This window comes from Chrysochloris asiatica, unplaced genomic scaffold (genome assembly GCF_000296735.1).
Source record: "Chrysochloris asiatica unplaced genomic scaffold, ChrAsi1.0 scaffold00354, whole genome shotgun sequence".
In the NCBI taxonomy this organism is placed as follows: Eukaryota; Metazoa; Chordata; class Mammalia; order Afrosoricida; family Chrysochloridae; genus Chrysochloris; species Chrysochloris asiatica.
The window spans coordinates 1,566,338-1,589,249 of record NW_006408872.1 but is presented as its reverse complement, the minus strand read 5'-3'; the positions used below and the strand labels follow the sequence as shown (position 1 = coordinate 1,589,249).

Sequence of the window (22,912 nt, the reverse complement as noted above, 5' to 3'; positions counted from 1 at the left end):
TCATACCCCAACCAACTCCAGTATCATCAAGTCAATTTTGACTTATAGTCACCCTATATATATATAGAAGAAGCTCTGGTAGCATAGTGGTTACGAATCGGGCTGTGAACCGCAAGGTCAGCAGTTCAAAACTACCAGCTGTTCTGCGGAAGAAAGATGAGGCTTTCTGCTCCCGTAAAGATATACAGCCTCGGAAACCCTGTACAGGGTTGCTATGAGTCGGAACCGACTCCACGGCACATACAACAACAACAACAATATAGGACAGAGTAGAACTGCTCTTTAGAGTTTCTGAAACTGTAACTCTTTACAGGAACAGACAGCTTCATCTTTCCCCCACAAAGCAGTTAGTGGGACTGAACCACTGATCTTGCAGTTAGCAGTTCAATGCTTAGCCCACAATACCATCTGGTTCTGTATATTGCTATATATTTTTTTAGTTTAAATATAATATTTAAGAATACCTTCTGTATTTTATTATTTAGAGTATTATTTGGCTATAAAGAGAAACGAAGGTCAGATACATGCCACTATTTAAATGAACCTTGAAAACATTCTTGTGGTTGTTGGTATTAGTTGTAGTCAAGTAGATTCTAATCCACGTGAGTCAAAGTAGAACTGTGATTCATAGGGTTTTCAAAGACGTGACCTTTTGGAAGCAGGTTACCAAACCTGTCTTTTGAGATGCCTCTGGTGAGTTCAGACTACCAACATTTCAGCTAATAGTCCAGCACTTAACCACTTGTGGCACCGAGGGACTCCTTATTGAAAACATTATGCTAAATGAAATAAACCAGTCACAAGAAGACATATCTTGTATTATTCCACTCTACCAGCCTTAGTCCCTCATCTTCACTTTGACTGGACAGCTGAGCAGTTGACGTCTGGAGGGCCCAGGAGATATGACATATGTCAAGACAAGCAATGTTAAGATACTAAATATGGATGCTCTTGCTCCAGTGTGAGAGGAGATGAAACAGAGAACCCCAAAGACTGAGCAGTAAAGAAAGCGTCACAAGAAAATCTGAAGGAACTATGCCAAACATTCTAATGTCAGTTCCTCTTGCTCAAGGTGTGGGAGTAAAGTCTGAGGATGCTTTAATAAATAAAGTCTCCTGATGCATGCGCCCCAGAAGAAGCAGAGACCCCTTTCTGCTTCTCCTGGGACACATACATCAGAACCTGGCTTCTTTGTCCTCACATGGCACTTAATCAATTTACAAGGATGTATACATGATAAATATTTAGGGGCTGAGTTAGGGGTAGCTGAGTTTCTACACGTGGTAGATATTTAGTGGCTGAGTTAGCAAGTGGTGGGGCACTGTAGGGATGGATAAGCACTGGACTGATAACCCAAGGTCTGTGGTTCAAACCCACCAGCCACTCCTCAAAAACCCTATACAGGTCACAGTGAGTCCGAACTGACTTGAAGGCACCTAATAACAAAGCCTAATGAAGATAAACAGAATATTTTGGTAATCTGTGACTATAAGATTTGCAAATAACTGAAGTTTTACTCTTTTATACACATCAGCTTTAAAAGTTTTTCATAATTTTTAAGGAGAAAATCTTTTAAGGTGTAGTGTTGACTTTCTAGGAGACCTGTTGGCACAGTTGGTTAAACATTGAGTTTCTAACTGCTAGGTCAGTTGTTCAAACTTACCAGCTGCTCCTCGGTAGAAAGATGAGGCTGTCTTGTAAAGATTTACAATCTCAGAAACACTATGGAATAGTTATACTCCATCCTATAAAGTGACTATGAATAGAAATGTGTTTGGTTTTGTTTGATAGACTTTCTTGTTTTCTTAATAAGAATATGTTGAACATAGTTAGGCTATTGCTTAGTGAGTCAGCCTATACAATGGACAGGCCAATTGGCCTTGCTTTTGGAACTCTGTCTCTGTTGTCAGGACCCCACTTTGGCCCAACCCCCAAACCTATGTTCCTGCTGTTGTCCTTCCCCAGAACACTCACACCATCTGAACATTTGCTGCTCTGACCTACTGGGACTGAAAACGAGACCCAAACAAGTTCTTGTGGTGTCTAAAATTGACTCCAGCATGTTCTCATTTCCTGTATTCTGACCACTCTTCCTTTGACTGTTTCTTGGGCATCTGTTGTATGTCAATCACCAAATCTCTCTCTCCTACCCTCAGTGCCACCTGCTCTCATGCCTGTTCCCTAACAAGGCACAGTAGGGTCAGTAAATTATATATATATTTGTATGTCCACCTGCTTCTAAGGAGCAGTTTTCCTGCCCTATCACTGGCATCAAAGCTCTTTATATCCCATGGTAAAAAAGGGCAAGCTCTGTGTTAACTAAGATATGAACCCACATTCATCTGATGTATGTCCAGCTATCCTGTTTTGCCCTTTCTCTGTGACTCAGCATTGTAGATATTGATCTCTCATAAAGGAATTGTTATCTTTTGAGCATCCTCTATGAGCCAGGTTTTTTATTCAAGTAACTCATCTACCTCTGTGAGAGGTTTTCATCATCCCCCAGCACAGCAGTGAGAGACAAGAACTGAACCTTCTCCCACTGCACTAATCAGAGTCTCTTTGGGGACATGTGATGAGGTCATTTGAAGCCTTGAATTTGAGCTGGAGGAGATAGAATGGCCTATCTCTTAGGTGTCAGATTGATTGACCTAATGATCTGATATAAAGTACAGGTGAGGAGATTCTGCCAGAGACAGAGGAAACGCTTATTACCACCCCTCTTCCACAGAGAGAAGCCATTGGCTAATCAGAAACCTATTACTCCATAATTGCTCCTTTGGGAATTGTGGGGAAACATGGCTGGTGCCTTGTGGGCCAGCAAGTGAAACCTTATCATGGGTCAGCAAGTGAAACCTTATCATGGAGTTGGAGTCACAGAATTCAAGAAGAGATGGGGCATCTTAGCTGAGCTGGTTCAGAACCTAAGGTGTGCAGGTGCACTGGGGGCTTACTGGTATAGGCCTAGACCAAATGTCACTTTCTGAAGAGAGGAACGTCCTGTTTTTCAACATACCTTGGTGCCTGGCTGCTCTTAGGTTCAACTCCTCAGCCTCCAGTCTTTCCATTCCCTATCTTTTCCCTTCCTGACAACTAGCCTATCCTCCCTCCATCCTCATCTGACCTAGGGCCATTCCTGTGGTCTTGGCATGTGGCAGGGAAATGAAATGTCCTTACTCTTCATGGGGGCTCTATGATGGCACAGAAATGTGATTGATTGTTTTTAAGTTAACAAGCACAATTCATATACAGCACCATTATGACCAAGGGATTGGACATTCTTGGACTGGAGAACCTGTGGGAGGGTCAGATAGGCCCAACACAGTAAATACAGTCAAGAACAAGGTTCTGAAAGAGGCATGACTGGTCAGACTGTTGCCGTCAGGTCCTTCAAATCATTACCTCTGCTATGTACGCTTCTTGGATTCCCCTCCAGCCAGGTTGAGGTGCCTCCACCAATAGTTTGGGGTTTCCCCTACAGCCTGATCAGGATGTAAGGGAGTCCTGGTGACATAGTGGATTACATATTGGACAGTTAACTACAGGGGTCTATCAGCCCATCTGAGGTAGAAAAGTGAGACTTTCTGCTTCTGTAGAGATTTAAGCCTCAGAAACTCTTCACAGGGTTGCTATGAGTTGGAACTGACTCAAAGGCACACAACATACAACAATAACAGCCAATAAATAACATCGTGATAAATAGAGAAAAGATTGAAGTTGTCAGACTTCATTGTCCTTGGAGCCACAATCAATGTTCATAAAAGCAACAGTTAAGAATTCCAATGATGTATTGCTTTAGGTAAATCTGCTGCAAAGGACCTTTTTAAAGTCTTCAAGAGCAAAGATGTTACTTTGAGGACTAAGGTGCACCTGACTCAAGCCACGGTAATTTCGATTGCCTCATATGCATGTGAAAGTTAGACAATGAACAAGGAAGATGGGAGAAGAATCAGTGTATTTGAATTATGATGTTGATGAAGAATATTAAAAGTACCACGAACTGCCAGGAAAACAAAAATCTGTGTTGGAAAAAGTACAGCCAGAGTGCTCCATAGAGGTGAGGATGGGGAGATTTTTGTCTTTTTTACATTGAACATAGTATCAGGTAGGATCAGCCCCAGAGAGGGACATCATGGATGGTAAAGCGAAGGGTCAGCAAAAAAAAGGAATATTCTCAATTAAATGGATTGATATAGTTGTTGTTATTGTCAAGTGCCATCGAGTCTATTCCAACCCATAGCGATCCTGTATAGGGTTTCCAAGGAGCAGCTGGTGAGCTTGAACCGCCGACCTTGGAGTTCAAAGGGCTTTGCAGTCTGGCACATTAACCCACAGTGCTACTCCAGGACTCATTGATATAGTAGCAGCAGCAAAAGGCTCAAACATAGCAGCCGTTGTGGGGATGGTGCAGGACTGATCAGTGTATCGTTCCATTGTGCATAGGGTCGCTATGAATTGGAACTGACTCAATGGCACCTAACAGCAACAAGAAGCAGTAAAATTACTCACAGACCTTTTTGTTCAAATGATTCTTTTCTGACTTCAAGCCAACCTTGGCCATTTCTTTCATCTGTTCTGTCTTTGATGTCTGATTGGACAAGCTTGAGTGGATCCAACACCCTTTGGATTTCTGTCTCAGTACCAGAGCCAGGCCACTTAATGGATATTTTATGTGGCTGTAAAATGCTTTTCTTGAACAAAATCAGTGCCAACAAGATTATTAAACTTCTGTGTTGCTTATTTCACTTTATTCTTTGGATCTTTTTTCTTATCAAAGGAGGAATGTAGAGAGTTGTATATTAGTACAGTTAAAGAGCTGAATTGTTCGTTCTTTGAATAAGGAAAGAAAGTTGAAGGCTTACTCAGCAGAGTTGAGCCTGCTTCTGAATTTCAGCCTCATGGGCAGCTCTGGTCTTCTCAGAGACAGGAGTCACTTACCTCTGATATTCTGCCTTCAAAACTTTTGTTTCCATGATACAAGCACAGGCATCAGACTGAATCTGCTTGTGGGAAGGAGTGGTAGTGCTTTGGGCTGGGATGTATGACAAGCCTTCACTTGCCTAGAGACAAAAGTATGAAGACTTGAAATAGCTTTTCATTCTGTTCAGGGCAGGTGTGGGGGCAGAACACAGAGCTGAGTGTAACTCAAAGAAGGAAGCAGAAGAAAAATGTTGGACCCAAGCACCATTCGTATACTCCATTATGACGCCCAAGGGATTGGACATTCTTAGACTGGAGAGCCTGTGGGAGGGTCAGAGAGGCCCAACACAGAAAGTACAAAGAACAAGGTTCTGAAAGAAGCACTGCTGGTCAGAATGTCACCTTCAAGTCCTTCAAGTCACTACTTCTGTTATGTAAGCTTCTTGGATTCCCCTCCAGCCAAATTGATGTGCCCCCATCAATAGTTTGGGGCTTCCCCTACAGCCTAATCAGGATATACCTCAGATAAGATGTCTCCTTGTAATCCCATTAGCACTTCCTGGAGATGTCCACCACTTCCAACTCTAAGACATTATTTCCTTTATCATCCTTCCCAGAGCCTTTACTATAATAGCCCTTTAGTAAACATTAAGTGGAATAGGAAGGAAATATTTGAGAGTCTAAGTGAAATATCAGTTCAATAAAAAGTCAGAAGTCTGGACAATAGTCTGTCCTTGCCAAATTTCAGGCACTTTTCCTTCAAAAGATTTAAGGAGGAAAATAATTCATTTGGCATCAAGTTTATAGGCAAGGAGGAACTTGCCAATTCTTTGACTAAGAGAGACCAAAACAGAGGATTGGAAGGGTATTATCCATAGTGATCAGTTTTTTCTGTCCTTTCATAAACTTGAATCTATAATGTATAAAATACATGATGTATTTATAAAATGATACTACAATGATACTTGAACAAATTGCAATTTTGAGCCTCAAATCTCCTTGTTGTAAAAACTATCTTCAAAAATTGGGGAAGTAGTCAGCCAGATATAATAGGATAAGGAAATTATACTTACCCAGTTCCTCTGGTCCTGCCTGTGACACAGAGAATGCTGCTCTTATGACATGACACTGCTAATAACTTCAATGCCAAATTCATGTAATAAAAGGAAAGATCTTATTTCCAATGATTTTTAGTAAAGGTTACTAGTACAGCTTCTCTAATAACTCTTTTTTATTGTGAATTGAATAAAGGTTTAAAGAGTAGATCAGTAGTTTTACATTGAGGAAATCACACATTTAGTGTCACCTCAGTGTTTACAGTTCCCTCAGTGTAACATCCCTCATCCCACTTCTGCCTTGTATTTTTGGTTTTCATTCCTCCTTCTTTCCAAACCTATATGAATTATATCCTTAGGTAAATGCTGCCCTTTTGATCTCAAATGGTTGACCATTCTATGGTGTGCGTATCTCAGCAGTGTTGTGGTTCTCCCTATAAACCTTTCTATTGCTTTGCTAACATTTGAGCCACGGGAGTGAGCTCAGTTACAGAACTTAAGGATGACCAGGAGCTATATCTTGGGGGTTTCACCTGGTCTTTATTATGATTTCAGTTTTTTTCCCGCTCTATCTAGATCTAATGTGATCCCTTTCAGAAAAGTTGGTAGTAGTTGCTGGGCACTATCCAGCTCGTCTGTTCTCAGGGTTGTGAAGACTGATGTTCCTGTGGTACATTAGTCCAAGTGTCTTCAGTTTTCATCACTCTTCTTTCCACCAGACAGGGAAAGACCAATAGTTGCATTTTAGTTGGGCCACTCATGTGATTTTAAGGATATAGGATGTAGAACATTGTTACTCACTGAAGTAGGATATAGAATCTGTGGAGACTATGTTATGCCAATTATGTTATGCCAATTCACCATGACGTTCCCCAAGACTGTGGTCCTGAGCCCTCAGGTCTGGGAACTCATTTTCTGAAGTGTGTCGTACTGTGGTGGCTTGTGAGTTGCTGTGATTCTGAGGGCTATACCACTGGTATTTTAAATAACCAGCAGGGTCACCCATGGTGGACAGGTTTCAGATGAGCTTCCAGATGAAGACAGACTAGGAAGAAGGAGTGACGAACTACTTTTGAATATTTAACACTGAAAACCTTATGAATAGCAGAGAAACACTGTCAGATATAGTGCTGGAAAATGAGCCCCTCAAGTTGGAAGACACTCAAAATGCGACTGGGGAAGAGCTGCTTCCTCAAAGTAGAGTTAACCATGATGATGCAAATGGAGTAAAGCCTGGGGGAGAAAAGCCTCTTCCGGAACCTTCATTTGCTGATGGGGCACAACTCAAAATGAAGAGAAACAGCTGTAAACATCCAATGAAAATCAGAACATGGAATGTACGAAGTATGAATCTGGGAAAACTAGAAGTTGACAAAAATGACATGGAATGCATAAACATCAATATCTTAGGCATTAGTGAGCTGAAATGGACTGGTATTGGCCATTTTGAATCTGATGACCACGTGGTTTACTATGCCAGAAATGACAAATTGAAGAGGAATGGTGTTGCATTCATTGTCAAAAAGAACATATCCAGATCAGTCATGAGGTACAATGCTGTCTGTGATAGGATAAAATCCATGCGTCTACAGGGAAGCCCAGTTAATACCACTATTATTCAAATTTACACACCAACCACTGAAGCCAGTGAGGATGAAATAGAAGAATTCTGCCAACTTTTTCCATCTGAAATTGATCAAACATGCAATCAAGTTGTACTGATCATTACTGGTGATTGGAATGCAAAGGTTGGGAGCAAAGAGGAAGGATCAGTAGTTGGAAAATATGGCCTTGGTGATAGAAATGATGCTGGAGACCGCATGATAGGAATCTGCAAAATCAATGATTTGTTAATTTCAAATACCTTCTCTAGATCGCATAAGAGACAACTATACACATGAATTTTACCAGATGTAATACATAGAAATAAAATCGACTACATGTGTGGAAAGAGACGATGGAAAAACTCCATATCATCAGTCACAACAAGGCCAGTGGCAGACTGTGGAACAGACCATCAATTGCTCATATGCAAATTCAAACTGAAGCTGAAGAAAGTGAAAACAAGTCCATGTGAGCCAAAATATGACCTTGACTATATCCCACCTGAATTTAGAGATCATCTGAAGAACAGATTTGATACATCTGGTCTTCACTAAAGACTGAAGACCAGTAGAGTTGTGGGATGACATCAAGAACATCATACATGAAGAAAGCAAAAAGTCATTAAGAAGACAAGAAAGGAGGAAAAGGTCAAAATGGATGTCAGAAGAGACACTGAAACTTGCTCTCTGGCATAGAGATGCTAAAATAAATGGAAGAAATGAGGAGATCCAAGAGATGAACAGAAAATTTCAAAGATCAACTCGAGAAGATAAAGCCAAATATTACAACAAAATGTGCAAAGATCTAGAATCTGAAAACCAAAAAGGAAGAACACGCTCAGCATTTCTCAAGCTAGGGGAACTGAAGAAAAAATTCAAGCCTCGACTTTCATTATTGAAAGATTCTCTGGGAAAATTATTGAATGATGCAGAAAGCATCAAGAGAAGATGGAGGGAATACACATAGTCACCGTACCAAAAGGAAATGCTTAATGTTCAACCGTTTCAAGAGGTAGCCTATAATCCAGAGCCAATGATACTGAAGGTGGAAGTCCAAGGTGCATTGAAGGAAATGGCAATGAACAAGGCACCAGGAATTGATGGAATAAAAATTGAAATATTTCAAGAAAGTGAGTTGGGACCGGAGGCATTCACTCATCTCTGCCAGAAAATTTGGAAGACAGCTATCTGGCTGGCTGATTGAAAGAGATCCATATTTGTGCCCATTCCAAAGAGAGGTGACCCAACAGAATGTGGAAATCATCGGACATTCTCTTTGATATCTCATGCAACTTAAGTTTTACTAGGTAATACAGAAATGGCTGCAAGCATACATTGACAGAGAACTTCCAGAGGCTCAAGCCAGATTCAGAAGAGGACATGGAACAAGGGATATCATTGCTGATGTCCAGTGGATCTTGGCTGAAAGCAGAGAATATCAGAAAGATGTTTACCTGTGTTTTGTTGATTACACAAAGGCTTTCGATTGTGTGGATCATGACAAGCTATGGACAACATTGCCAAGTATGAGTATTAGTGAACACTTAATTGTATTCATGAGGAATCTGTACATGGACCAAGAGGCAGTTGTTCGAACAGAACATGGGAACACTGAATGTTTTAAAATTAAGAAGGGTGTGCAACAAGGTTGTATTCTTTCACCATACTTGTTCAACCTGTATGCTGAGCAAATAATCTGAGAAGCTGGGTTTTATGAAGAAAAACGTGGCATCAGGATTGGAGGAAGACTCATTAACCACCTGTGACATGCAGATGATACAACCTTACTTGCTGAAAGTGAAGAGGACTTAGAACATTTAATGATGAAGATCAAAGAGCACAGTGTTCAGTATGGATTACATCTCAATGTAAAGAAAACAAAAATCCTCACCACTGGACCAATAAACAACATTCTTATTAACAGAGAAAAGATTGAAGTTGTCAAGGGCTTTATTCTTCTTGGATCAATCATTCACACTCATGGAGGCAGCAGTCAAGAAATCAAATGACATATTGCATTAGGCAAATCTGCTGCACAAGACCTTTTTAAAGTGTTGAAGAGCAGAGATGTCAGCTTGAGGACTAAGGTGCACCTGACCCAAGCCATGGTATTTTCAATAACCTCATATGCATTTGAAAGCTGGACAATGAATAAGGAAGACCATAGAAGAATTGATACGTTTGAGTTATGGTGTTGGAGGAGAATATTGAAAGTTCCATGGGCTGCCAAAAGAACCAATAGATCCATTTTGGAAGAAGTGCAGCCAGAGTGCTCCTTGGAGGCCAGGATGGCCAAACTTGTCAGGAGGGACAAGTCGCTGGAGAAAGATATTATGTTTGGTAAGGTGGAGGGTCAAAGAAAAAGAGGAAGACCCCCACAACGAGATGGATTAGCCAAGTGGCAGCATCGATGGACTCAAGCATGGCAACAGTAGTGAGGTTGGCCCAGGATCAGGCAGTGTTTCATTCTGCTGTGCATAAGGTCACTGTGAGTCGGTACCGACTCAATGGCACCTAACAACAACAAAGACATTTTCATACTCCACCCCCCCCCCCATATATTCCACTACTCCCTAACAAATTTAACAGTGAAGTTTTTGTACTGTCCTGTTTAAACTAAATGAAGACTTGACTAAGAGGAAATATAGACCATGTGTACTTGTTTTTAGTGTTAAATACCTGAGGCTTTTTTCTTTTTTTAATCTTCAACATCGAGAGCAAAAACACATTCACAAATGTCGTTGGTGGTTCTGTGAAAAGGTGCTTCTAGAAAGACATGCATTGCTAAGTAAATAATAAAATCCTCCTTTATCTACATTAGTAATTAATTCTGTTTATATTTACTTAGCTAAATATATCTGGGACCTGTGTTGACTTATCCACATTTAATGATAACACTTAGAAACATGAAATGACAAAGACTTCTTGGCTCATTTTTTTCTGATTCCTTTAAAGATTTCCCCAACAGCAATTTGTGCAGAAAAGAGCTATGAGCACTGTTAGGACTGTATACCCTTCATTTTTACAGATGCACAGAAATAATGCTTGGAATTCACCATTTGGAATTCACCATTTGGCTATACTCACTTTATAGGACAGAGTTTGAGGACAAGGGAAAGCCACATATAACTGCAAGAAAGCAAAGGGAACAGCACCTGCAAAGTTGCTGGCACAGAACAAGTGTGGCCTTTCTGGGCAACAGCCATAGGACTCATGTGGTTGACATGGGTATGCAATCACTTATGTGGCTCTGATACACCGTCAGAGGCTCTGCCTACTGGTCAGTCCCCAGAGTGATACAGAAAGCAAGAATATGGCCATCCCCTCAAAAAGTCTCTCTTTGAAACTCTCTTGCTACAAGCATGATCATGTGACTGAGTTCTGTCCAGTAGTCTGTAAGCAAAGGGATTCTGTAGCAGCTTCCTAAAGCCAACAGCTGATACCTTGGTCGTTCTTCCTGGGACCCTCCCCCTCCACAAATCGATGATGCCTTGGACCCTGAGACCAGGTCCAGAGTGAACTTGATAAAGCTGGATCCAGTGGACTTCACACTTCTGAGATGTTGCTGTTGTTAGGTGCCATTGAGTCCATTCCGAATTAGTGATACTATGCACAACAGAATGAAATTTCTGAGATAGCATGAGAAATAAATTTTTATCTTGTAAACTATTGTTATTTTGGATTTTTTGGTTAATTAACAATCAGATGTAATCTTAATATACCTTGGTCATAATTTTAGATTTAGTAATAAGTATGATGTGAAGCCATTGGTTGATTTTCAGCAGGACAGTGACATTGTCTGTTTTATAATGTTTAGAACTGTCATTCTAGCTGCTGTTTGGAGAATTGATGATATGGAGCAAAAGTTGAAGTAGGGAGACCTTTAAGAAGGCCAGAGTGGGTAATGACTCAGCCAAGGTGACAGTGGTGAAACTAGAGGGAAGCATGTGGGACTGCAGCTTCTCATAACAAGTGGCATTAAGCACTTGTCCCCATTGATGGATAAGGCTGAGATAAAATGGTCAGGCACCAAGACATGCACTTTTATAACAGGGACTATGATGTGATGTTGAGGGAGTAGTGGGAAGCACAACTAATTTTCCTCAGGAGATATATAAGAGATACCTGATTCCTCACCAGCTCTCACTTTAGGAAGCTTTAGGGCTTCTCAAAAGAGATAGCTTCTAAGTTAGCCTTCAAAAAATGATTGTTTTGCTTACACAGAAACTGTGCACTAAGAACAACTCAGATAGAAGTTAAAATGGAATATTTATCACAGGTAGAAGGAACAAGTGTTCATGCAGATGTGACCACTCCTACTGAAATCTTCAAAGAAAAGCTCAAAGTACAAATACACTCATGACACTATAGGATAAGCACTGAACTGCTAACCAAAGGTCAGCAGTTCGAACACACCAGCACTCCTTGAGAACCCTGTACAGGGTCACTATGAGTCAGCATCAACTCAAGGAAACTTAACAACAATGACAACAACCCTTGCTAAGGCCTCTAGGATTCTCTTCTCTATCCTTGGGAGGTGGAACCATATTTCTAATTATACCTTTTCTCATTCTCAGCCACTCTAAAGGGCAGCAATGCAGACTTTTCAGCCAGTCCACCCGTGAACCCAGGAGAAAGTGAACATGCCTCTCCCCAGGTCAATGCAGAGCTATTTTCTGAAGGGGACTTGCTTCTTCAGGTACTGTATGAGATTGTCTATCTGTGTGCCCTGTGAGTGGCTACTATTATGCAGAATCGGGCCTCAGTGTTCTCTAGAAAGTACATTGTTTCAATTCTTATTTATCCAAATGATCATGTTGAATGTCTGGTTGAATATAGTGTTGTATATCCCATTTCTCACTTTGGATATTTTGGTTCTATACTCACAGTGCCGTGTGGGTTGGAATTACACGTGAGATGGGAAAAGCCAGAAACCCTGGACATCAGTCCCTGATGGTCACATCAAGGGTGATTCCCCATCCAGGGCTGTGAGATTCAAATAGAGGGATGGATATGAGAATCTGACTGTAAACCATCAAATTCCAAGTACATAAATGAAATAAATATACAAAGGAAAAATATTCCTATTTATATAGATAGGTATCTTACTTCCTTCTGACTACTTCTAAGCATTTAAAATTTTTTCTTCTCTGTAATAGTCCGCCTAAAAGTAGTATGCTGGTGCTACCTTAGCAAAGAACCCATTTTCTGGGTGTCACCTTACAGACCATAAGTACAAAACCTCAGCAGCCCATCCAGGCAGGTGATACACAACCACCCGTCTGCATTTCATTGCATCAGCCCAGCCTAATTAGATTGAATACTACTCACTGGAGATTCTACCTTCCTCCAGGCCCTCTGGGTCTAGGTTCCCTCTTGAAAGCTTGTAAGCCAGTCACTTCTTGCCTTTGTAGGGTTGGAAATGTAAAGGTGGACGTTTTATAGCAAGGAGGGGAGTGATTGACTTTTCAGTCTAGGAGCGGAGGTCCCTAGGACCATCAAGGGAGAAGAGCAGAGAGCGGGACCCTACCCAGAGAAGCAGTGTTGCCTGAAATGGAGCCAGAGATGATGATGTGGAGCTATGGAGCAACTGGAGACTCTAGACCCAGAGAGGGAGAGCAACTGTGTGCTGAAGACCTGGGGGGCACGGAGGAAGGATTGCATGGAGGGGATTGTAATCATGGCAATGAGACGATATACAATAGAATGAATGCAAAACTAATGTTCTCCCATGTAAACTATCACATAATTCACAATAAATCATTTAAGAAAAAAAAAAAATGATAACTGACATTGTATTGCTGTATACTGCAACTTTAATCCCAATGAGCCTTCTGAGGTCATTTATTGAGGGTCATATAATGCCCAAAGATGCATCGTTTGATGCTTTGTTTTTCTTTCAGTTTAAAGACCTTTAAACTGAAATCGCAAGCAAGTAAAATTTTGATGAAGGTAATTAAAAAATGGTTACAGCAGTACATCAACAGGGAGCTGCCAAAAATCCAAGCCAGATTGAGAAGAGGACGCTGAATGAGGGTATCATTGCTGATGCAAAATGGATCTTGGCTGAAAGCAGAGAATCCTAGAAAGATGTTTACTTGGGCTCTATTGACTGTAGAGACGTTTAGTTGTGCTTTATTGCAAAGGCATTCAACTGGGTAAATCATAACAAACTATGAATAATAGTGTGAAGAATGGGAATTCCAGACACTTAATTGTGCTCACAAGGAATCAAGAAGCAGTTGTCAGAACAGAACTAGGAGGTAGTGAATGGTTTAAAATCAGAGGTGTGCATCAGGAGTGTATCCTTTCACCATACTTATTCAATATGTATGCTAAGTAAAAAATCCAAAAAGCAAGACTATATGAAGAAGAACATGGTACTACAATTGGTGGAAGACTCGTTAACATAGTGATATGTAAATGACACAACCTTGCTTGCTGAAAGCAAAAAAGACTTGAAATACCTTCTGATGAAGATCAAAGACTATACAGCCATCACTATGAATTGTACCTCAGTGTAAAGAAATGAAAATCCTCACCACTGGATCAATAAATAATATCATGATAAACAGAGAAATGACTGAAGTTATCAAAGATTTCATTTTACCTAGATCCACAATCAATGTTCATGAAAGCAGCTGTCAAGAAATGAAACAATGGATTGCATTGGGCAAATCTGTTGTAAAATATCCCTTTAAAGTGTTTTAAAAAAATAGCAAAGATGTCACTCTGAGGACTAAGTTATTTTTAACAGCCTCATATGTATGTGAAATCTAGACAGTTGAATATATTTTATATATTTCAGTGGTATTGATGAAGTGTGTTAAAATTACCCTGAACTACTAGCCCCCGTAAAGATTTACAGCCTCGGAAACCCTGTGTAGGGTCGCTATGAGTCAGAACCGACTCCACGGCACATAACAACAACAACACCAGAAGAAGAAACAAATCTGACTTGGACGAAGTGCAGCCAGAATGCTCTTTAGAAGAGAGGTTGGTGAGACTTCATCTCTTGTACTTTAGAGAAGGACATCATGCTTGGTAAATTGGAGGGTCAGTGAAAAAGAGGAAGATGCTCAACAAGATGGACTGACACAATGGCAACAATGAACTAAAAAATAACAACAATTGTGAGAATAGCAGGACTGGGCAGTGTTTCATTCTGTTGTGCATGGATGGAGTCACTATGAGTCACAACAGACAGCATGTAACAACAACAAAATCCTTCCAGTTGGGAAACATAATCTCTTCTAACTCCTGAGTTCCCAAGCTCCTTGATGTTGCATCTAAATTCATGGGGACTTGTATAGCACCAAGATTTGGGAGCTGGAAGGCATCTGATCAGAGTTGTCCATGCTGGCAATTTCTGATGGGTTTGTGGTCCGTTCTGTTCTCTGGACATGCATCTGTGCAGTCCTTACTACTTCCCTGGTTCCTTGTGTCATCCAGGTCCTGATCCCCCCAGGTTCTCACAGACTAATTCAAGATCTCCTGCTATGAGTATCTCAGACACTCTCTGTCTAGAATCACCTGGCAATCACTTTCTGGGTTTTCTCACATCCCTTGGTTTTACCTGAGAAGGGAACTGTTAAGTTTTTAATAGCTAAATTTGTTAATATTATCCTGAACATCCATACAGAGTTTGTGGAGCAGAAACTATTTGCTTATAAGAAAACAAACATGGTGTAGTTCCCTTGTGCCCCAACTCCTAACCCTTGGGCAATGTGGAGATTATTTTACGCATTGGAATCTGTAGTTAAGCAAGAATGCAGAAATACAAACATTTATATATACATATTCCCCTCCCTTCCCGAAAGAAGAAAGAAAAACCTTTGATCCTTAAAAAGGATTCTGAGTTCTTGCTCTGACTGTTTGAAATGTAAATAAATCTCAGTATATTCTTAACGTTGCCTTCACTTAAAAAAACACACACACACAACTTGTTCATAGTTGAAAATGTATATTATGAAAATAAGCAGAAAAATCATACCATCAGGAATAACTCTTGTGCATTCTGGTGTTTATCCTTGTATTTTTCTGTGCTCTGTACATGGAAATCATTCATTGCCTTAAATTTGGCACCTACACCCTACACCTCACCTGCCATTCCAGAAATACGCTTTGCTTCTAAATTCGTTATCTACAATAACCACAAGTGAGTGACTTTAACACACAAATTTATTTTCTCACATTTCAGGAAGCCAGAAGTCTGAATTCAGGGTGTTTGCTTCAGGAGAAGGTTTTCTCTGCCTGTCTCTTCCTCTGGCTCTGGAGGAAGGACCTTGTCTCTTTTGAACTTTTGTTCCTTAGCAATCTTCATGTGACTTAGCATGTGTCTTCCCCTATCTCTGCTTGTCTCATTTCCTCCTTTTACATTTAAAAAGAGACTGGCTCAAGACACACTTTACACTAACCCACTTCACTGACATAACAAAGAAAACCATTCCCCAATGGGATCATAACCAGGGTATAGATTGTTGCTGCTAAGTAGCATGTGGAATCAATTCCTACTCCTAGGGACCCCATGTAGGGCTCTGAAGTGTGGCTGGTGAGTTTGAACCACTGACCCTGCAGTTCAAACTGACTTTTCAGTCCAGTGCTTCATCCCACAGTGCCATACCAGAATGTGTTAGAATTTACAACACATATTTTTGGGAACACAATCCAATCCATTCATTACATCTTCCAAGCAGAAACACCTTGCAGTCCTCATACCCACCTCACCCTCTGAACAGTGTACCACCTGCTCAGGAACCCACAGGGCATTGCATTCAGCTGCCTCTTCACTGCACTTTCCACGAAGCCCCTCCTCCTGAAGGTTAAAACCGGTGTTTTATGTATTCTGTCTCAGAGTCAAAATTAGGAAATGTGTGTCTACTACTCACTGAATAGAAAACACTTTTTCTCATGAGCATGAGTTTATAATTTTTTACTTGGAAATGCAGTTGTTGTTGTTAAATACCATCAAGTTCATTCTGACTCATTTGTTGGTGGTGTTGTTAGGTGCCATCGAGTTGATATCGACTCATAGTGACCTTAGGCACAACCAAAAGAAACACTACCTGATCCTGGGCCAACTTCACTCTTGTTGCCACGCTTGAGCCCATTGATGTTGCCACTTTGCCAATCCATCTCAAAGGGGTCTTCCTCTTTTTCTCTGACCCTCCATCTTACCAAGCATGATATCCTTTTCCAGTGACTGGTCTCTCCTGACAATATGTCACAAGTCTGAAAGATGAAGTTTGGCCATCCTGGCCTCCAAGGGGCGCTCTGGCTGCACTTCTTCCAACATGGATCTGTTGGTTCTTTTGGCAGGCCATGGCACTTTCAATATTCTTCTTCAACACTGTAACTCAAAAGCATCAATTCTTCTACGGTCTTCCTTATTCACTGTCCAACTTTCACATGCGTATGAGGTTATTGAAAATACCTGGTTTGGACCAGGCAGACCTTAGTCCTCAAGCTGACATCTTTGCTCTTCAACACTTTTTAAAAGGTCTTGTGCAGCAGATTTGCCAAGTTGAATCCAACCTGCAGTCTCAGCCAGTGGAAAACGTTGATCTGCTTCTGCCCCTCTCTTCACATGTGAGGGGCAGCTGGCCTGCAGTGAGACAGTTTAGCTTAGGATTGGAACCCACTTTAAAGGTGCAAATGGTGGTGGTGGCTATGTGCCGTGAACTCAGTTCCAATTCACAGCTACCCTGTACAGGGTTTCTGAGACTGTAAATCTTTATGGGAGCAGAAATCCTCATCTTTCTCCTGCGGAACAGTTGGTATTTTCGAACTGCTGACCTTGAGGTTCGCAGCCCAATTCATAACCAAAAGGTGCAAATAGGAAAGCAAAATATTATGACTCTTTCTTCTATATTTTAAACTCCCCAACTCTTCCTTAACATAATACCTGATATTCTTCATGGATGAGATGCTTTATGTATGTATTTGCTTATTTGTTTAATTTTTGTTCAGTTTGCAGTGTTCTCAGTAGACTGAAGTAGAAGAGAGAAGGAATGTATTATTGTTTGCTGCCACAGACATTTGTCTTTCCTCAAAAGTTGGTGTGAGTGAACGCTATTTAAGCTGAACTTTCCGAGAAACCAGACCAGTTGGAGATCTTGGGTCCTAATTTAGAAAGTGACAACCCAGAGAATGTGGGTGACACTCCACACAGGAACATAGCTCAGCAGAAGCACCTCTCAACCTGCACCCAGGTTCTCAAGAACTCCACATGCCCAAAACCTTAACAAATCAACCTGAGTCATTCCCTTCTCTGCCTCTCCCCAGGCCCTCAATGGCTTCCTCATGGCTGTTACAGAAGATGGCTATGTTTTTTATGTCTCTCCTACAGTCCAAGACTACCTGGGATTTCATCAGGTAAGTGACTTTAGTTTTCAGTTCATGGGCTTGGGTGAGTCTAGGATGGGGGCAAGGCCACTTATATGCGTATCTCTGTGGGGCTATAATGGAAGTCAGAAGATCTGGTTCTCTATCACAATTCCTCATGTACACACTGTATGCATTTGAAATGAACCCTTCCCATGCTTCGGTTTCCTCACCTGTTAGGAAGTGTGTTAGCCTAGGTCCTCCAAGATCAAGAGATTCATCAGGGAGCCAGGGAAGCAGAAAGAGCCATCAGACCACAATGCAAGTCTGAACCTTGTGCAGGAGAAAGGGAAGGACACTTCAGACAAGGCCAATGAGAAGTCCTGAAGCCAAAGCCACCCAGCAGAGCAGCTGTGTTTCTCCCAAGACCAGGCCTGTCTTAGTATCCCTGCCCTTTCCATCACTGGCTGGGAGCAGCCTGGTGCAATCCCAATGATAGATCCAAGAGGGGAAACACTGGGGCCAGCAGTCAATTATATGCTCTTCAGTCAGGAATCTGAGAGCTTATTTTCATAATGGTCACACTCAGCCCTTATTCTATGCATATCCTCTTCCTTCCTCAGTTCCCATTAGCCTCTCATCCTGTACCAGTTGGGATCCTTGAGGAATAGCGCCATATTGGAGGCTTAGCGATGGTCTATCCTGCTTACTGGTAGTCCACTCAAAGTTAGGTAGATCTGCTTTGTAAGTTGGAGTCCATATTATAGGATCCATGCCTTGTTGTTAAGTGCCATCGAATTGGTTCTGACTCAGAATGAACCTGTATAGTGTTTCCAAGGTTGTAATATTTCTGGGAGCAGAAAGCCTCATCTTTCTACCATGGAGTGGCTGGTGGGCTCGAATTATCAACTTTATGGTTCGTAGTCATTGCCTCTTGTATGGCAGATGCTTTTTGATAAACACTAATGTGCAATGCAAAATTCTTCACACTTCATATGTCCATCTATATTACAAAACCTCCTTGTCTCCCAGCTGCCAGTCCTTATCTTTTCAGGCCCATAACCAGTTGGAAAAACCATTAATCACTTCCCAAGAATTTATATGCATTCAACCTAGGGCCACTTCTTCTTTTACACAAAGTTCACAGACAGGTACACTACTTATAGCTTTGCCCATTGGGGAAATTGCGCACATACACCCACACCACTGTCTTTCAGAGCCCCCCTGAGTGTGATTGTAAGCAATCACCCTCTATTGTCAGATGAGCTGACCCATCTGTAAACCAAACTCAGGCTTTTTCCTTCTTCAACTGGTCATACTGGACCCATATTGAGACACAGGTATAATCTTGGAAAAGGGAACTTGTACAATGAGGGTAGATGGCATGGGATCGGGGCTTCCTGTTCACACAGCTTGCTTGTGCCTTTTGACCCTTTGATCCTTGGTGTACCATTCCCATCATCTGCAGATGGTCTACTGTGGTCATCTGATTTTATGACTTGACAGATGTGACAGAACTCAGATCATAATGAGCAGTTAGGTGTTCACTGCCACCAGGGCCCAGTAACACAGCTGTTTCTCAGAGTGTATAATTCTCTGCTGTGGATGGCACAGCTTTATTCCAGATCCCCAGACACCTGTGTGGTAATTCCCTTACCAGGGCTTGCCATAAACTCCATGTAGCATTTATTTCTAATACTGATACTTCCGACACAACCGAGACTAGTGGGTCAAATGACACAAGTGGCAGGGTTGATTGTATCTAGCTTAAGTCTGCTGAAGAGACATTTTCTGCTCAAAGCCTCCATGAAAGCTGGTAGCCTGCATATCACCTGGGATATGGATTGGAGCAGTAGTTCTAGGAGTGGAATGTATTGCCATAGGAATCCTCCCCCCATCCCACTCTTACCCTCCACACCCCCAAAAAAAGGATTCACCAGGAGCTCTGCTTTCTTCTTTGTGCTATAGGATGCAAGATGCAGCAACTTGTCTTATACTTGTCTCTGGTCACTGGACTACCAAAACCTCACTAAAATTTAAATATTTGAACTTTCATTGGGTTTATCTCCCACCATCTAGAACACATATATCTCACAAGGCCTAAGCATGCTGGTCAGCTCTTTCTAGCCCTGCCTAATCATGATACCTAATTATTATACCATTGCTGTCATATATCACTGTGTGGTCTGTGGGATGTTCAGGCGATCCAGATCTCATCAGACATTTTTTTAAAACTTTTTATTGTGTATTGGGTGAAGGTTTACAGAGCAAATAATCAGTTTTACATTTCAACAAATCATGCACACTTCATTTCATCTCATTGATCGCAATCCCCTCCATATAACACCACTTAGTCCACTTTCTCCCTGGGTTTCTTTTCTAGTCCTCCTCCTTTCCCAAGCCTTCTGACTGCTATCCTTGAGTAAATGCTGTAGTTTTGATCTCAAATGATTGAGCATTCTATGGTGTGCATATCTCATGTTCTCCCTGTGTTGTTGTTGTTGTTATTAGATGCCATTGAGTCCGTACCAACTCATAGCAACCCTATGCACAACACAACGAAACACTGCCTGATCCTGGGCCGACCTCACAATTGTTGCCATGCTTGAGTCTATCGATGCTGCCACTTGGCCAGTCCATCTCACTAGGGGTCTTCCTCTTTTTCTCTGACCCTCCATCTTACCAAACATGATATCCTTCTCCAGCAACTGGTCCCACCTGACACTATTTCTTAAGTATGAGAGATGAAGTTTGGCTGTCCTGGCCTCCAAGGAGCACTCTGGCTGTGCTTCGTCCAACACAATCTGTTTTTTCTTTTGGCAGCCCATGACACTTTCAAAATTCTCCTCCAACACCATAACTCAAAAGCATCAATTCTTCTACGGTATTCCTTATTCACTGTCCAGCTTTTGTATGCATATGAATATAACTATTATTGACTAAAAATTGATGCTTGGGGGTAAGTTTAGTTCCAGACCTGTGAGTGACCAAGGGCCATAGTCTCGGGGTTCCTCCATTCTCTATTCAACTAGTAGGCCTTGTCTTTTTGTATTATTTTGAGTTTTATTCTACATTTTTCCCCACTCCATCTACGACCTTCTAATGTTATCCCTTTCAGAGCAGTTGGCAGTGGTAAGCACCATCAGGTTCTCGTGGTCTTGGGGTCATGGAGATTTGAAAATCCTGTGGTCAGTTAGTCCATTGAACTAATTATTTCCACACTTCTTCAATTTTCATCACTCATCTTTCCTCCAATCAGGAAGAGACCAATAGTTACACCTCTCAAATTTTTAAGACTCCAGTCACTATTCACCAGAGTATGATGTAGAATATTGCCTGTCTGGGCTATGTTATGCCAGTTAACCATGGTGTCTTCAGATCATATTATGAAGAGAGAAATTATGGGCTGGAGGCTAAGCTGTAAATATCCCTTTCACATGAATGCAAAGTGTGTCTGATTCTCTTTTCTAATTGTAGTGGGGGGGAAAATATATGTGAAGTCACTGATCACATATCATATACCTAAGGCCTTATTAATTAATCTATTCTAGTATTGATACTATGTCCTCAGTCAAGCCCACAACTTAGTCAAGTGTGAGCTGTCTAGAGTTTCTATAGGGGCCAGACTGATAAATTCAATGGACACACAACAGGACCACCATCCCCATGGATATCATTTATCTCAGCTCTGTAACATCTTCTCCTATTGTCAGCCACCCACCACCAAACTTCTGGGATGCTGGCACCCACCCCTTCACCAGCGTATTCCTGATGTCCCTGGTGAGTGGTGTGCCCTCTGGGTCCTCCCTTGGAACATAATCTCTGGTGGGTCTTTTGGCTTCAAGAATTCCAGCATGTCCTCTTTCCTCAGGCTCTTTATCTTCTCTCTGCCACCCACCAGGACAACTCAGGTATTTCCACCTCACTGAGCATTGACTTTTTCCAGACTCCTTATAGCCACTCCTGCAATGACTTTTCCCCCCATAGCCTGGTGTCCTTGCCAGACTGTAAAATCCATGTCCTGAGAAGCTCAGATCTGCCCTTTATGAAGGAGAGAGATATTGAAGGAAGGTTAAGTGGCAAAATATTTGGTTACAGAACATCTCTATGGAAAATTGATAAGGCCAGAATTGCCTATCAGAGAAGCCCTGTCTCTCCTAGGAACAGGTCTGTCTTCTTGCTGCCGTAATAGTGTCTGAGTGTACAAGCTGGGAGTGGCACCATTACATTCTCTACAGTGAAATGACCAAGGGATGTACTTTCACGACTGCTACTGAGAAAAGATATCCTGTGCTTCACAGCACTATTGTGTGGATTGGGTATACATGTGCAAGTTTATTACACACCAATAAGAAGAAAAATAAAAGACAAAAACAAGCCCATTGTGACAGTTGATTCTCACTCATGGCGATCCTATGGAACAGAGAAGAACTTCCCCATAGGTTTTCCAAAGCTGTAATCTCTACAGAAGCAGGCTGTCCCTGTGGAGCAGCTGGTGGGTTCTAACTACCCACCTTTGGGTGAGAAGAGAAGTACTTAACCACTGAATATCGGAGGAAAGGATTTATAAAATGTGACAACAGAGGACTTCCTGAAATCAAAGTGACAAAAAGACAGCATCCCTCCATGTCTATCTCCCCCATGGCCACACCTTCCCCCCACCCCCACTCAATGAGGGACCTGCCCAACACTGGTACTTCTTCCTCTAACTTGTAAGGAAAAGACATCAGTTGAGAATTTTGAGTCTTTTCACCCTTGCTTTAGAAAATAGATGGATTAGTACTTTCCTGCTGTATTTAATTTTTGACTAGACTGTAAGAAGAGGTTTTATTTGTCAAAATAGACCTGAAGCCGAAGATTCACCAGAGCCTTTGCATGCATTGTCTAGTTTTTTGATGGCACTTGTCTTTGCAAAGTTGCCATCCTTTCAAGGGAGCAGAGGAAGAAGTTGGTAGGAGATAGGCTTTGCAGGCGACACAGGTCTCTATAGAAAATAGTTTCCAAAAGAAA

General features: G+C 41.5%; 1 pseudogene; it reads left to right on the top strand.

Moving 5' to 3' along the window:
• Positions 1 to 22,912, top strand: part of LOC102833628 — a 92,542-nt pseudogene that overhangs the window by 45,843 nt on the left and 23,787 nt on the right.